This window comes from Heptranchias perlo, chromosome 12 (genome assembly GCF_035084215.1).
Source record: "Heptranchias perlo isolate sHepPer1 chromosome 12, sHepPer1.hap1, whole genome shotgun sequence".
Lineage (NCBI taxonomy): Eukaryota > Metazoa > Chordata > Chondrichthyes > Hexanchiformes > Hexanchidae > Heptranchias > Heptranchias perlo.
The window spans coordinates 67,321,926-67,326,925 of NC_090336.1; the positions used below are offsets into that span (position 1 = coordinate 67,321,926).

Genomic DNA, 5,000 nt, shown 5'->3' on the forward strand with positions numbered 1-5,000 from the left:
TGTATTCGGCCTCGTGTCCAGGTCCCTCAGGGACTTGAGGCAACTCTCCCCGGTGGTCATGTGGTCAGGACCGGGCTTCGAATCCCGGTCGGGGGGGATGACTTTCTGCTGCAGATTAATTGGCACCTCTGAAAGAAAGTCTCCCCTCCTGAGCGTAAAGCTCCACCCTCACCACCACCGCCGCCTTTTCCACCCCTTGACAAACAGACAGACAGACAGACAGACAGTCAGTCCAGTTCGGGAGCGCAGCTTTCATTTGGAAGCAGACCCTGCTTGTTTCAAGTCAACGACGCCAAGTTATTTTGCACTTTGAATTATATCGCTCCGTGTGAGCGGCACTCAGCCTTGGAGAAGAAAAAAATACCACTGAGCTGAGAAAGTTCTTTTTAAAACGGTTTCCTTCCACAGCAGCTCTGAGTTTAAGAGAGAGAGAGAGAGAGATATCAGCTTTATTCTCAGTAATAAAACACACACACACACACACACACAGAGACACTGGGAAAGAGCTGTTTTTCCTTTTGAATATCTCCCCACAGGGAGCTGCACCGTTCCCAGAGACACTGCAATACTGGGTCGATGCGATACCATTGAGAGAGAGAGAGAGATATCAGCTTTATTCTCATTAATAATACACACACACACACACACACACACACAGACACTGGGAAAGAGCTGTTTTTCCTTTTGAATATCTCCCCACGGGGAGCTGCACCGTTCCCAGAAACACTGCAATACTGGGTCGATGCGTGGAGTGGACGGAGCAAGCCCCTAGTCCATCTCCCTGTTCTAAAAATCAATTAAAAATAATAATAAATAATATGTGTGTGTGTGTGTGTGTCGGTGTCAGTATCAGTCAGTGAGTCAGTGTCTCTCTCTCTCTCTCTCTCTCACTCAGAGCTGCTGTGGAAGGAAACTTTTTTAAAAAGAACTTGCATATTGAAAGAAAGATGTGTCTCAAGCTGCCGGGCCCTGTCCATTGTCATGTCAATGGCAGGACTGCTTTCACCAGGAACCCGGTTTTCTGGGTCAGAGGTTCCAGGGGACCTGTTTTGTGCGGACTTCCCTGTGTCCGTCCCTCCCTGCCTGCCTTCCCCCCAGGACTTCCTTCTGAACACCTTTGTCGTTTAAAATAATAATAAATAGTATGTGTGTGTGTGTGTGTCGGTGTCAGTATCAGTATCAGTCAGTCAGTCAGTGTCTCTCTCTCTCACACTCAGAGCTGCTGTGGAAGGAAACTTTTTTAAAAAGGACTTGCTTATTGAAAGAAAGATGTGTCTCAAGCTGCCGGGCCCTGTCCATTGTCATGTCAATGGCAGGACTGCTTTCACCAGGAACCCGGTTTTCTGGGTCAGAGGTTCCAGGGGACCTGTTTTGTGCGGACTTCCCTGTGTCCGTCCCTCCCTGCCTGCCTTCCCCCCAGGACTTCCTTCTGAACACCTTTGTCGTTTAAAATAATAATAAATAGTATGTGTGTGTGTGTGTCGGTGTCAGTATCAGTATCAGTCAGTGACTCTCTCTCTCTCTCACACTCAGAGCTGCTGTGGAAGGAAACTTTTTTAAAAAGGACTTGCTTATTGAAAGAAAGATGTGTCTCAAGCTGCCGGGCCCTGTCCATTGTCATGTCAGTGGCAGGACTGCTTTCACCAGGAACCCTTCCCTGCCATTGCAGTGTTGATTTGGTCCTTATGCAAATTTTGGGGCGGAGCCAGCACACAAACGACCAATCACAGCAAAGTCCGCACTTTGCGAGCGCACGAGGTCGCGGCCAGCGTTCCAGTCCGCTCAGATCCAAATAAGCCCGAAAAGGAACACGCTCGATCTGAGCCAAAAGGCCGAGAAGCGATACCGCGCTCGATGCGAATTGATCTCGGGTCCTGTTTTCCCTCCCTCTTTGTTCTCTGGCTGCCGGTGTTGAAAGCAGTCTCGAAGCACTGCCGTTCTCTCCCACTCTGGCCACATTTTTGCCACCGTTTCTAATTGCAACAGTGGATGGGTTTAAAGAAGTTGCCGTTTTTTCCTTTCTTGCCAGGATTGCTTGACAGATTGGTAAATTTGCCAGTAGGCCACCAATCAGATGGGGGAGGGTTGTGTCTCAACGGACCTCCGTCAGTCAGTCTCAGTCACTAACGAACTGCCGTGGAAGGAAACCTCTTTAAGTAAAACTAGTGACGTGACGTGACGTGTCTCACAATGAGCGAGCGAGTGAGATTGCAACGGCCAATTGAGAAAGAGGTGAGGTGCTGACAATCAGCAGCTCGTGTTGAAACATTCATTCCACGGCAGGCAAGACCAATCAAAAAAAATACTGCAGATGCTGGCTCGGCTCGGCTGGCTGGCTGGCTGGCTGGCTGGCTGGAAATGGGAAATAAAAACACAAGGCGTGTTAAAGGCTGGTTAAACTGTCGAAAGAAACAAGGCGTTAATGTTTCAGAAGCGCCTATTGAAAGACGTCTCTCAAGCTGCTCCCTGACTGGGCCCTGTCCGTTGTCATGTTAATCGCTGGTTAAACTGTCGGAAGAAACACGGCGTTAATGTTTCAGAAGTGCCTATTGAAAGGTGTCTCTCAAGCTGCTCCCTGACTGGGCCCTGTCCGTTGTCATGTTAATCCCAGGGCGGGGGCGGGACTGCTTTGACCGGGAGACCTGTTTTCTGGGACGCAGGTGTGACATTCCAGGGAGGCACCTACTTTGTGCTGATTCGAAACGACCACGACAACGGCAACTTGCAGTTCTATATTACAACAACAACAACGCGCGTGTGGTAGTTGGGAGGGGCTGCGTTCGCGCTCTCCCCCCTGCATTGAAACTCAAAGTTCGATTTTCAATCCCATAGTCCACCAATCGGATGGGAGACGGTGTGTGTGTGTGTGTGTGTGTGTGTGTCAGTGTCAGTGTCAGTGTCAGTCAGTCTCTCTCTCTCTCTCTCTCTCTCTCACTCTTACTCAGAGCTGCTGTGGAAGGAAACCTTTTTAAAAAGAACTTGCATATTGAAAAAAAGATGTGTCTCAAGCTGCCGGGGCCCTGTCCATTGTCACGTTAATGGCAGGACGGGGCAGGACTGCTTTGACCAGGAGACCTGTTTTCTGGGACGCAGGTGTGAGATTCCAGGGGACCTGCTTTGTGCTGATTTCCCTGCCTCCCTCCCTCCCCCCCAGGACTTCCTTCTGAACACCTTTGTCGTTTGAGCGAGGGCCAAAAGCCTGCCTGTGAAAGGGAAGGATCAGCCGGTCAGCCCCCTGCTGGTCGCTGCTGCCAGTGCAGCAGGCGTGCGTGTGTCCTCGGCCTCGTGTCCAGGTCCCTCAGGGACTTGAGGCAGCTCTCCCCGGTGGTCTCGTGGTCAGGACCGGGCTTCGAATCCCGGTCGGGGGGGATGACTTTCTGCTGCAGATTAATTGGCATGAAGGAAAGTCTCCCCTCCTGAGCGTAAAGCTCCACCCTCACCACCACCACCGCCTTTTCCTCCCCTTGACAAACAGACAGACAGTCAGTCAGTCCAGTTCGGGAGCGCAGCTTTCATTAAGCAATGGCATTTGTGACAACTCATCGTCTGACAGGTTGATGATTTCCCCACACGCCTCCTGCCGAATAAAAGGCTCACCCTCCCGGACACTACCCCCAGAATCACCCCCCCCGCCCCCCCGGGGTGAATATTAAGCCCGAGAACACCGACTGTAACCAATCGCAGTGAAAAGTTGAAGTGGCAACTCATTAACCAGATTTATTTTGGGCAACTCATTAACCAGATTTTTTGTTCATTTGGTTTATGAGTTGCCAAGTGTAAATCTGGTTAATGAGTTGCCACTTCAACTTTTCACTGCGGTTGGTTACAGTCGGTGTTCTCGGGCTTAATATTCGCCCCGGGGGGGGGGGGGGTGTATAGCGGGCGATGGCCGGTGTGGAGTGCGTTTTTTGGGGGTTGATTTTCACTTTGCCTCGCTGGTGGAATTTGTGGGAGGCAGGCAAGGGGAATGGTGTGGGCTGGTGGGCGGCAAGGGAGATGCTTGCTTCGGGGTGTTATCCTCACTTTGGTCCGCTGGTGAGAGTAGGCAGCGGCAGGCTGGCAGGCAGGCAAGTGTGATGTAGTGTGGGGTGCAGTGCGGTGCAGTGCGGTGCTGCCCTGTCGTTTATGAAAGGTTGTAATGACACTGCTTTGCAGCTGACCATGTCCACTGATTTGTGACGCCCGTATGGAGGCTGATATCTCAGGAGGGCCGAGGCCGATTTCCTCCGGGGACGGCTCGTCGCGTGCGGCAGGACGAGGCGCAGCGGACGGTACCGAGCGCTCGGAGGTGCGGCGCTGCCCGTCGGAGGTACAGCGAAAGGCTGCAAACCGCTTTCCGCCTGCTAACTCGGCGGCCGTCAGACCGACCGACTCCGCTTTACCACCGGAGCTAGAGTCGGGCAAGGGGCACCGAAGGGTACCGGAAGGATCGCGTTCGCACGCCGGGAAGTCGACTAGCGGGCCGCTGAAAGCGAGCCGGGGGCCCCCGGTTTTTCTGTCCCACCTGGAGACTGATATCTCGGGAAGGCCGAGGCCGATTTCCTCCGGGTACGGCTGGTCGCGTGCGGCCGGACCAGGCGCAGCGGACGGTAGCGAGCGGTCGGAGGTGCGGCGCTGCCCGCCGGAGGTACAGCGAAAGTCTGCGAACCGCTTTCCGCCTCCTCTCACCGCACGGCTCTCCATTTCACCCACTGGCGGATTTTCACCCTCCGACTGCTCGCTACCGTCCGCTGCGCCTGGTCCGGGCCCTGTCCGTTGTCATGTTAATGGCAGAGCGGGGCAGGACTGCTTTCACTAGGAACCCGGTTTTCTGGGTCAGAGGTTCCAGGGGACCTGTTTTGTGCGGACTTCCCTGTGTCCGTCCCTCCATGCCTTCCCCCCAGGACTTCCTTCTGAACACCTTTGTCGTTTAAAATAATAATAAATAATATGTGTGTGTGTGTGTGTGTGTCGGTGTCAGTATCAGTCAGTCAGTCAGTGTCTCTCTCTCTCTCTCTCTC

The 5,000-nt window shown here is 53.1% G+C and overlaps 1 pseudogene; it reads right to left on the reverse strand.

The window, feature by feature from the left end:
• Nucleotides 1-701: 701 nt before the first annotated feature.
• LOC137329796 (U2 spliceosomal RNA) lies at nucleotides 702-818 on the reverse strand (annotated as a pseudogene).
• Nucleotides 819-5,000: the final 4,182 nt, after the last annotated feature.